This window comes from Heterodontus francisci, chromosome 2 (assembly GCF_036365525.1).
Source record: "Heterodontus francisci isolate sHetFra1 chromosome 2, sHetFra1.hap1, whole genome shotgun sequence".
Lineage (NCBI taxonomy): Eukaryota > Metazoa > Chordata > Chondrichthyes > Heterodontiformes > Heterodontidae > Heterodontus > Heterodontus francisci.
Window position 1 is genome coordinate 216,024,015 of NC_090372.1, and position 12,602 is coordinate 216,036,616.

A 12,602-nucleotide genomic window follows, 5' to 3' on the forward strand; every position below is an offset into this window, starting at 1 on the left:
CCTGTGATTGCAGGGGAAGGTGCCATGGGAAGGGGACGAGGCGGTGGGGGTAATGGAGGAGTGAGCCAGGGTGTCACGGAGAGAACGATCCCTTCGGAATGCTGACAGGGAGGGGAAGATGCGTTTGGTAGTGGCATCACGCTGGATGTGGCGGAAGTGATGGAGGATGATCCTTTGGATCTGGAGGCTGGTGGGGTGGAAAATAAGGACAAGGGGAACCCTGTCGCGGTTCCGGGAGGGAGGGGAAGGGGTGAGGGTAGAGGTGCGGGGAATGGGCTGGACATGGTTGAAGGTAGCATCATCAGAGCAGATGCGTTGGTGATGGAGAAACTGGGAGAATGGAATGGAGTCCTTACAGGAGGCAGGGTGTGAAGAAGTGTAGTTGAGGTAGCTGTGGGAGTCAGTGGGCTTATAATGGATATTAGTGACAGCCTATTCCCATAGATGGAAACAGAGAAGTCGAGGAAGGGAAGGGAAGTGTCAGAGATGGACCATGTGAAGGTGAAAGAAGGGTGGAAATTAGAAGCAAAGTTGATAAAGTTTTCTAGTTCTGGCGGGAGCAGGAAACGGCACCGATGCAGTCATCAATGTACCGGAAAAAGAGTTGGGGGAGGGGGCCTGAGTAGGACTGGAACAAGGAATGTTTGACATATCCCGCAAAAAGACAGGCATAACTAGGACCTATGCGGGTACCCATAGCAACACCTTTTACTTGAAGGAAGTGAGTGGATTTGAAGGAGAAGTTGTTCAATGTGAGAACAAGTTCAGCCAGGCGGAGGAGGGTGGTGGTGGATGGGGACTGGTTGGGCCTCTGTACAAGGAAGAAGCGGAGAGCCCGCAAACCGTCCTGGTGGGGGATGGAGGTGTAGAGAGGTTGGACATCCATAGTGAAGAGGAGGCGGTTGGGACCAGGAAACTGGACATTATCAAAATGAAGTAGGGTGTCAGAAGAGTCATGGATGTAGGTGGGAAGAGACTGGACCAGCGGAGAAAAGATAGAGTCAAGATGGGAAGAAATAAGTTCAGTGGTGCAGGAACAGGCTGAAACAATGAGTCCGCCGGGACAGTCCTGTTTGTGGATTTTGGGAAGGAGGTAGAAGCGGGCTGTCTGGGGTTGCGGGACTATGAGGTTGGAAGCTGTAGAGGGAAGATCTCCAGAGGAGATGAGATCAGTGACAGTTCTGTGGACAGTAGCTTGATGTTCGGTGGTGGGATCATGTTCCAGGGGGAAGTAGGAAGAAGTGTCTGAGCGTTGGTGCTGAGCCTCTGCAAGGTAAAGGTTGGTACGCCAGACAACAATATTGATGACAATGTCGGGGTTAGACCTGAGAGTACAGAGTGCGGCAAGTTCAGAGGGGGACAGGTTAGAGTGAGTGAGGGGGGTAGAGAAATTGAGATGGCTGATGTCTCGCTGACAGTTTTCAATGAAAAGATCAAGAGCGGGTAAGAGGCCAGAGGTAGGGGTCCAGGTAGAGGGGGAATGCTGGAGGCGGGTGAATGGGTCTGCTGGTCGGGGGGAGGACTCCTGGTCAAAGAAGTGAGCCTGGAGGCGAAGGCGACGGAAGGAGAGCTCAACGTAACGCCGAGCACGAAATTCATTGAGGTGGGGGCATAAGGGGATAAAACTGAGTCCTTTGCTGTGTACAGAACGTTCAGCGTCAGAGAGGGGGAGGTCAGAGGGTATAGTGAATACACGGCAAGGGGTCAGATCAGAAGGGGTGGGGTCAGAGGGAAGTGAAGGGGAAGAAGGATCTGGAGAGGCATTAGTCTCCATCAGCTGCTGGAGTTTGCATTCCTTAAGACCTGAAAGGAAGAAAAAACGTTTTTTGTTAATGCGTCGGATAAGACGAAGGATGAAATGAAACTGCAGAGTAGAAAAACTTTGAGATAAGGTGAGGCGGTGCTTCTGGACAGAGAGAGGTCCAGTGTGTACATATGGTGGCGCATGGCACTGAGTGTGGATCTCAGGATACGGCGAGAACAGCAGTCCGAGGAACGTTGAATTTCTCAGACATACCTGTAATCCTGGGTGGTTTCAAAACATGAAGGATGAAACTTCAGTTGGAATCCATGTGGAATAGTTTGAGCCAGAGACAGTCACTGAGGAAGGAGATGTGGCTTTGAAAGCGGGTTTTGGTAGATACTTTATCAAACACCAGGAGGGAAATAGAAAGCAATAAAGGTGAAGAAGGTAAAAGAGACAAACGAAAATCCTGTTGGAGAGAAGAGCAGAACTTCTTCAAGGTAGGCATTCCTGGAAGAGAAGTAGCAGTGAATTAAACACTAAAATAAAAGCAAAATACTGCAGATTCTAGAAATCTGAAATTAAAAACAGGAAATGCTGGAAATACTCAGCAGGTCTGGCAGCATCTGTGGAGAGAGAAGCAGAGTTAACATTTCAGGTCAGTGACCCTTCTTCAGAACGGGCAGGTATTAGAAATGTAAAAGCTTTTAAGCAAGTAAAGTGGGGGGTGGGACAAGAGATAACAAAAGATAGGACAGAGGGTCACAGAGAATAACTGACTAGAAGGTCATGGAGCAAAGGTAAACGGTATGTTAATGGTGTGCTGAAAGACAAAACATTAGTACAGAGAAGGTGTGAATGGACTGTAAAGCACAAAACACTTCAAGCACAAATATTTTTAAAAAAACAAACAGTAGGTAGGCACAGTGGAAACAAATTAAACAAACTAAAAAATCTAAAATAAAATAACCAAATAAAAAAAAAGAAAAAATAACTAAACATAAAAAGGGGGACCCATCATTCTCTGAAATGATTGAACTCAATGTTCAGTCTGGCAGGCTGTCGCGTACCTAATCGGTAGATGAGATGCTGTTCTTCGAGCTTACGTTGATGTTCGCTGGAACACTGCAGCAATCCCAGGACAGAGATGTGAGCATGAGAGCGGGGGGTCTTGAAATGGGCAGCAGCCAGAAGCTCGGGGTCCTGCTTTCGGACTGAGCGGAGGTCTTCCGCAAAGCGGTCACCCCGTCTGTGTTTGGTCTCCTCATTGTGGAGGAGACCACATTGTGAGCAGCGAATACAGTATACTACATTGAAAGAAGTATAAGTACATCACTGCTTCACCCGAAAGGAGTGTTTGGGGCCTTGGATAGTGAGGAGAGAGGAGGTAAATGGGCAGGTATTACAGGTATTATTAATATAACCTGCTCTCTGGTTGGTTCCAGAATGTGCTGCTCTAAGAAACTATCTGAAAAGCATTCTATGAACTCCTCATCCAGACTACTATTTCCAATCTGATTTTTCCAGTTTATATGTAGACTAAAATCACCCATAGTTATTGCTGTCCTTTTATCACAAGCACCCAATATTTCTGTTTGTATGCTTCGTCTTCCATTATGGTTAATGTTAGGGGGCCTGTAGATCACTCCTACTAGTGACTTCTTTCCCTTACTATTCCTCATCTCCACCCAAACCGATTCTATTTCCTGATCTCCTGAACCGAGGTCATCTCTAACTATTGCACCATCCTTGATTAACACTGCTACCCCTCCACCTTTACCTCGCTTCCTATTCTTCTTGAATGTCATATACTCCTCAATATTCAGGACCCAATCCTTGTCATCCTGCAGCCACTTCTCCGTAATGGCTATCAGACCATATTTATTTACTTCAATGTGCGCTATCAGTTCGTCTACTTTGTTATGAATGCTACGTGCATTCAGATACAGAGCCTTTAGTTTTGTCTTTTTGTTATCTTTGTAACATCTTGTCTTGACTGTTGGTGTGGTCTTAGTTTTTTTCTCTCTGTCCCTTCCTGCCATTCTCTGATCTTCATTTGACATATTAATATTCTGCTCTCCTGCCTTGATTTGCTACATCTAACCAAGCATGATCCCTCTCTCCCACTCCCCCCCCCACCCCCACTGTTTAATTTAAAGCCCTCTCCACTTCCCTAGTTATACGGTTTGCTAGAACACTGGTCCCAGCAAGGTTCAGGTGCAGACCGTCCCAATGATACAGCCCCCACTTTCCTCAGTACTGGTGCCGGTGCCCGACAAATTGAAACCCACTTTTCTCCCACACCAATCTTTGAGCCACTTATTCATTTCACTAATCTTATGTGCCCTCTGCCAATTGGCACGTGGCTCAGGTAATAGTCCAGAGATTATTACCCTTGAGATTCTGCTCTTCAATTTGGTGCCTAGCTCCTCATATTGTCTAAGCAGAGCCTCTTTCCTAGTCCTACCTATGTCATTGGTACCTTATTGGACCACGACAACTGGATGCTCCCCCTTCAACTCCAAGTTCCTATCCATCCCTGAGCAGATGTCTCGAACCCTGGCACCTGGTAGGCAGCACAGCCTTCTGGACTCACGCTCTTGGCTGCAAAGAACAGTGTCAATCCCCCTTACTATACTATCCCCTACTACCACATCATTCTTTTTTGCTCCGTTCACTTGAAAGGTTTCCTGTACCACAGTGCCATGGCCAGTCTGCTCATCCACCTTGCAGACCTCGCTTTCGTCCACACAGGTTGAGAGCACCTCAAACCTGTTTGACAATTGCAAAGTCTGAGGCTCCTCCACTGCTGTCTGCTCAGTCCCTTTACCTGCCTCACTCACAGACACATCCCCCTGTCTGTCACTGCTGTCCAAAACAAATGACCCTATTGTAAGAGGTGTGACCGCCTTCCAGAACAAAGTGTCCAGATATTTCTCCTCTTCCCTTATGTTGTGCTGTGTTTGCAGTTCGGCTTCCAGATCAATAATCCTGATCCAGAATTCCTCTAGCTGCTTACACTTTCTGCAGACATATTTGTCCCGGATAACTTTGGCATCCAGGAGCTCCCACATACCACAGTTGCAACATAACACCTGTCCTGCCATTGTTTTTTTTTATTCATTCATGGGATGTAGGCGTCACTGGCTATTCCAGCATTTATTGCCCATCCCTAATTGCCCTTGAGAAGGTGATGAGCTGCCTTCTTGAACCGCTGCAGTCCATTTGGGGTAGGTACACCCACAGTGCTGTTAGGAAGGGAGTTCCAGGATTTTGACCCAGCGACAGTGAAGGAACGGTGATATAGTTCCAAGTCATGATGGTGGGTGACTTGGACAGGAACTTGCAGGTGGTGGTGTTCCCATGTGTCTGCTGCTCTTGTCCTTCTAGTTGGTAGAGTTCACGGGTTTGGAAGGTGCTGTCTAAGGAGCCTTGGTGTGTTGCTTATGCTAGTAGTTACTTTACTTTAATTACTTTTTAAATTAACTTAAAATAATTCCTACGTATAGTAGAATTTACTGTGCTTATTAAATGCTAGTACCACCTTCAACTAAAGTTATACTTTTCTTGATTACAGAGATATGTAGACCTTCCTACTGGTAATAGACCTTACCAATGCTAAAAATCTTTGCCAATACTAATAAACCGTATTACTATTAGTAAACCTTACAAATACTGACACATGCTAATAATACTTAATACAGCTTATACATTAAGTTGTCCTAATTTGAATGAATACATTCCTTGCTGGTCTCTCTCTCACTCTGTATGATAAATTATAAAATCCGCTTTAGTTTTTAGTTTATATACTGATAAACGATCAAGTCTTATCTTATATTTTATTGATTTAGATGAAATTAAATTCAAAGCTTATCAGTATACTCATCCCGGCTATTTTCTGTTTCGCTGCTCTCTCTGTTGATTGTGACGTCACTCGGATGTCACTTTTCGATTTTTTCCCCCCATACTGCTCCACCGTTCTCTTCTCTCTCCCTCCGGCCTCAAACTTTTGGTGCACTTTTTAAATCTTTGTACCGCTCTGCTGCTCTCTCCCTCTCTCTCTCTCCGGCCTCTGACTTTTGGCACGCTTTTTAAATCTCTGTACTGCTCTGCCACTCTCTCCCTCTCTATCTCTGCCCCAGTGTCCCAGGAATTTGAAGCCCTTCCACCTGTACCCCCTCTCCAGCCATGCATTCACCTGCTCTGTCCTCCTATGTCTATAGTGACTGGGACATGGCACTGAGAGCAATTCGGAGATTACTACCTCTGAGGTCCTCTTTGCTAGTTTCTTTCCTAGCTCCCTAAAATCAGTCTGTGGGACCTCATCCCTTTTTCTACCTATGGCAGTGGTACCGATATGATCCACGACCTCGGGCTGTTCACCCTCCCCCTTCAGAGTGCTCTGCAGCTGCTCAGTGCCATCCTTGACCCTAGCATTAGGGAGGCAACATGCTACCTGGATTCATATCTGCAACCGCAGAAGCACCTGTCTGTTTGCTGAACTATCGAATCCCCTATCACTTTCACAGTCTTCCTCCTGCACCGCTCACCCCCACCCCCCGCAGCTGTGGTACCCTGGGCTTGGCTCTGGCTGCATTCCCCAGAGGAACCATCAATCTCACCAGTCTTCAGAACTAATACCTGTTGGAGAGCAAGATGCACTCCAGCGATTCCTGCACTACCTGACTGGTTCTCCTTGACTGTCTGGCGATGACCCATTCCCTCTCTACCCATACACCATTAAGCTGCGGGTTGACCACATCCAGAAACGTGCTATCCACGAAACTCTCAACTTTGCAGATGCAGTACAGTGATGCCAGCTGCTGCTCATGCTTCATCCAAGGACTTTGGTATAACCTATGCATTATCCTACTCCTTTTCATTATCCTCGTTGTCATCATCATTGTCATAATCTACTAGGAAATTTCATTCCCTCCCTTGCCTTCCTCCAGATAACCTTCTGCTCTTTCCCATTGCTGTGATGGATGTGCATGAAAGGAGGTCATAAGTTAATAATGGGTGGGCATAGCTTCTTGAGATAAAGCTGACAATGAAGGGTTAATGCTTACTGATTTATAAGGATGCCATGCTATATGTGTAATCTGCACCCACCATCTGGCAGACTTTGCCCAGCAAGTCATATTAGAGGACAAAATTTGTCTCTTTTGTCTGTGGTACCCAAGAAAAAAAGGCGAAAGTGGCTTGTCTGCTGCTTTATCTTCTCTTTTATATTCAATCACAAAATGTGGGCAGAACTGTCCCATCCCTAATTGTCCTGGAGAAGGTGGTGGTGAGCCTCCTTCTTGACCATTGCAGTCTGTGTGGTGAAGATACCTACACAGAGCTGTTAGGTAGGGAGCTCTGCTGCCAGTGAATGAACAGTGATATATTTCCAAGTCAGGATCGTGTATGACTCGAAGAGAAATTTGGAGGTGGTGGTGTTCCCATGCTGCCCTTGTCCTTTCAGGTGGTAGCGGTTGCAGGTTTGGTACATGCTGTCGCAGAAACTTGGATGAGTTTCTGTATTACATCTTGCAGATGGTACACACTGCAACCACGGTGCACTGGTGGTGGAGGGAGTGAACGTTTAAGGTGGTCGATGAGGTGCTGATCAAGCGGATTGCTTTGCCATGGTTGGTGTTTTTGAGTCATGTTGGAGCTGCACTCATCCTGGCCAACTGACTTGTGGTGGTGAGGCTTTGGAGAGTGTGCAGGTGAGTCCCCTGCCTTGGAGGTGACAACTTTTCCTGCACTGATCTGCAGTTTTAGCAGGGAGTGGTTGGCAGGGTTGTGATATCTCTCAGGATAATGCGAAAGATGACTTAATGATGATGCCGATTTTATAGGTTGAACAGTGTGTTGGTACTCATGGTGCTGTCCTGTTACTTTGCCTGATCTTGTCGAGTCACTCAGGGATTGATCCGGGGAGTGGGACTGACTGCATAGTTCTGTGGAGAGCCGACATGGACTCAATGGGCCGAATGGCCTCCTTCTGTGTCATAAATGACTTGATGACTCAACCATTTCCAACCCTATTAGTTATTCCATTACTGGGTTCAGTCATTGTGAGTCAGCAAAGATGCTAAAGACCAAAAGGACTGGATAAGCTTGATGCTTAAAGAGAGTTTTTAGATTTGAACTATCTAACCATCTGACAGTGTTATTGTGCCTGTCTGATGCCAAGATTTTGCATGTACAGTCATTTGATTTATTAGCAGGTAAATATGAACATACATATGAACATACGTATTAGGAGCAGAAGCAGGCCATTCGGCCCCTCGAGCCTACTCCGCCATTCAATAAGATCATGGCTGATCTGCTTCTCTCGAATTCCACACTCCCATCTACCTCCAATGGCCTTTGATTCCCTTGCCTAACAAGAATCTATCTACTGCCACCTTAAAAATATTCAATGACCCTGCCTCCACCACCTTCTGAGGTGATACCAAAGTCACACAACCGTCTGAGAGAAAAGGATTCTCCTCCTCTCTGTCCTAGAGATGCTATCCCTAATTTTAAAACACTGCCTAGTTCTGGACTCCCCCACAAGAGGAAACATCCTTTCCACATCCACCTTGTCAATGAATGAGAACTTCTTTCTTTTCACACCACAACCAAATGTGGGACAGAATCTGGTAGCTGTAGATCCAAATGACCCGATTGCAAATATGTTGCTTCAGTCTCAGGATAGCGATCAATTGAATTTGTCATTGGATATTAGCAGTCATTCAATTTCTGGAACCTGTGACAGTGAGTCAGCTAAAGTACTAACGTTAAATAAGATGTTTCAGAATGAGTTTAACGGAAGGGTTCTTTAGCAAGTTTGCTCTTGTGGGTGACTCCAGAACTACAGATTACTGTTTCACTGTTTTAAAATTAGGGGTCACCCTTTTAGATGAGGAGAAATGGGAGTGTGGAGTTCGAGACACAAACAGATCAGCCATGATCTTATTGAATGGCACAGCAGGCTAGAGGGGCCAAATGGCCTACTTCTGCTCCTAATTTGTATGTATATGTGTGATATAGTTAAGACACCAGAAATAATTTTTGTGCTGCTCACGTTGCTGTCAGCAGTTCCTGATCCGACCCATAAGCTTTAGACAGTACAAGTTGGGAAGCTGTATTTTGTATTTTATTTGCAATATGTTGGTGTCACTGACAAAGCCGATATTTATTGGCCATCGCTAGGTGCTCTGAGAAGCAATTTGATACAACTAATTGCCTTGTTCAACCCATTCAGAAAGTAGTTAAAAGTCAACTATCTTACTTTTGGAGGCAAAAGTGGGAAAAAGTGCCAGGTTTCCCTCCCTTGAGGACATGTGTAAACCAATGGGATTTTACGATGATCCAGCAATTTTATTGATGACAGCTTTTTATTTCCAGCTTTTTAAAACCAATTTGAAATTCACATTCTCTGGATTTGTCCAAAGTTCTTTTTCAATATTTGCCATTTCATATGGTCTTGCTAGTCCCATCGTATCAATTACAAATAAGGCCATCTCTGATCACTTCCTTGTATCACTCTGCACCCACATCCCCCTTCCACGCCCCAATCCTATCTCATTCTGTACCCATCTCTGAAAAAAACTATCCCCCATTCACTTACAGCTGCACTTTCAAAATCTCACAATCTAGCCTTTCACCCTCCTTTTACCACAGCATTTCTTCAGCTACTGATTTCCTCAATCGCATCCTCACCTCCACCTTTGATGGCCATGTCTCAAATAAAAAGATCAGTCTCTCTCACCCTGGCCATTCTCCCTGGTATGGCCCTCATCTCCACTCCTTTAAGTCCAAGGGGTGCAGACTTGAAAGCGAATGTAACTCCTTTATTCAAAAAGGGAGGGATATAGAAAGCAGGAAACTGCAGGCCAGTTAGCATAACATCTGTCTTAGAAGCTATTATTAAAGATGTTATAGCAGGGCACTTTGAAAAATTCAAGTTAATCAGGCAGAGTCAACATGCTTTGTGAAAGTGAAATCATGTTTAACCAATTTATTGGAGTTTTTCGAGGGTGTTACGACCCAGTGAGAAAGGGGGTCTAAGGTTCCCTCTCAGCCTTCACCTGGTCTTACCGTAACAGGGTTTTATTTTAAACACAGCATTTTCTTCGCTCCCCCTTAGTGAATCCTTGTTCACTGCTTTCCGATTGTAAGGCAAAGAAACCAGCCAAACAGGTTTTCTTAGGTTTAAAGAAGAAAGGTTGAACTTTATTAAACTTAAACTCTAATTTGGTTAACACCTATGGATACGCATCGCACCCATGCTAGCATGCATACGTGATACACACATGCAGATAGAGACAGAAAAGATCAGAAGAAATAAAGTGGAAAAGTTTGAGGCAATATCTGAAGATGGTTTTGGTTACTGTTCTTGGAGTGCACTGTAGAGTCCTTGATTGTAGGTAGATCTTGTTTTTCGTTAGGGCCCAGTATTCTTCTTAAACCTTGTTCGGTGTAGGAGAGTTTTCTCTCTTGAGGTTCACGTCTTCAGTGGATTTGGAGTTCTGTGAGAAAGAGATGGGAGCAGACAGGAGAGGCTGGGGTAAGCCAGCCAGGAGAGGTCTTTTCAGTCCAGGAGCAAACAGTCTCTTCTCTCTCAAACTGTCTGTACAATTCAAAAAACCTCAGGTTGCCTAGCAGTTAGTCATGTGGCCAACTGGTTTGACCAATAAAAACAAGAAATGCTGGAACCACTCAGCAGGTCCGGCAGCATCTGTGGAAAGAAAAGCAGAGTTTGGTTCCGAAGAAGGGTCACTGACCCGAAACGTTAACTCTGCTTCTCTTTCCACAGATGCTGCCAGACCTGCTGAGTGGTTCCAGCATTTCTTGTTTTTATTTCAGATTTCCAGCATCCGCAGTATTTTGCTTTTATTTAACTGGTTTGACCACGTCTGTTTGTAGATTCGGCCATCTTAGCAGTCATCCTGGAAGGTAAGCTTCCTCATCTTCAATGTCTGGTAGGTTGAATGTGTCAGGGAATGGTCATTTGTCTCCACAGCACTGTCTGTTAGTGTGTAAGTGTTTTTTTCCAGCCACAGTTGGTCTGTTTAACAAGTCATTTCCTCACTCCAGCAGCAGTTTAAAATCAATGTTCATATGACAAAATTAATATGCCTCATTCTTGGCAGGTGGAGGTCTGCACGACAAAGGAGTTACATGTGCTGTGGATCAAGGTGAATCAGTGGATGTACTGTACTTAGATTTCCAGAAGGCATTTGATAAAGTGCCATATCAAAGGTTATTGTAAAAAATAAAAGCTCATGGTGTAGGGGGTAACATATTGGCATTGATAGAAGCTAGCTAACAGGAAACAGAGAGTAGGCATAAATGGGTCATTTTCTGATTGGCAAGATGGAACAAGTGGTGTGCCACAGGGATCAGTGCTGGGGCATCAACATTTTACAATTTATATAAATTACTTAGATGAAGGGACTGAAGGTATGGTTGCTAAATTTGCTGATGACACAAAGATAGGGAGGAAAGTAAGTTGTGAAAAGGACAGAAGGAGGCTCCCAAGAGATATAGATAGCGGCACAGTGGCGCAGTGGTTAGCACCGCAGCCTCACAGCTCCAGGGACCCGGGTTCGATTCCAGGTACTGCCTGTGTGGAGTTTGCAATTTCTCCCTGTGTCTGCGTGGGTTTTCTCCGGGTGCTCCGGTTTCCTCCCACAAGCCAAAAGACTTGCAGGTTGATAGGTAAATTGGCCATTATAAATTGTCACTAGTATAGGTATGTGGTAGGGAAATATAGGGACAGGTGGGGATGTTTGGTAGGAATATGGGATTAGTGTAGGATTAGTATAAATGGGTGGTTGATGTTCGGCACAGACTCGGTGGGCCGAAGGGCCTGTTTCAGTGCTGTATCTCTAATCTAAATCTAATCATTAAGTGAGTGGGCAAAGATCTGGCAAATGGAGTATCATGTGGGAAAATGTGAAATTGTCCACTTTGGCAGGAAGAATAAAAAAGAAGCTTATTATCTAAATGGTGAGAGATTGCAGAGCTCTGAGATGCAGAGGGATCTGGGTGTCCTAGTGCATCACAAAAGGTTAGTATGCAGATACAGCATGTAATTGGAAAAGCTAATAGAATGTTATTGTTTGTTGCGAGGGGAATTGAATACAAGCAGAGAGGTAATGCTTCAGCTATACAGGGCATTGGTGAGATCATGTCTGGAGTACTGTGTACTGTATTAGTCTCCTTATTTAAGGAAGGATGTAAATGCATTGGAGGCAGTTCAGCGACTAGACTAATATCTGGAATGGGCGGGCTGTCTTACGAGGAAAGATTGGACAGGCTAGGCTTGTATCCGCTGGAATTTAGAAGAGTAAGAGGCAACTTGATTCTTCTTCTTCTTCTTCTTTGGCCTCCTTGTCTCGGGAGACAATGGGTAAGCGCCTGGAGGTGGTCAGTGGTTTGTGAAGCAGCGCCTGGAGTGGCTATAAAGGCCAATTTTAGAGTGACAGACTCTTCCACAGGTGCTGCAGATAAAATTGGTTGTCGGGGCTGTTACACAGTTGGCTCTCTCCTTGTGCTTCTGTCTTTTTTCCTGCCAACTGCTAAGTCTCTTCGACTCGCCATGCTTTAGCCCCGCCTTTATGGTTGCCCGTCATCTCTGGCGATCGCTGGCAACTGACTCCCACGACTTGTGATCAATGTCACAGGACAGCATGTCGCGTTTGCAGGCATCTTTAAAGCGGAGCCATGGACGGCCGGTGGGTCTGGTACCAGTGACGAGCTCGCTGTAGGAAAAATATTTCTCGCAGAGGGTCATGATTCTGTGGAATTCTCTTCCTCAAAAGGCGATGGAAGCAGAGAATTTGAATATTTTAAAGGCAGAGGTAGATAGATTCTT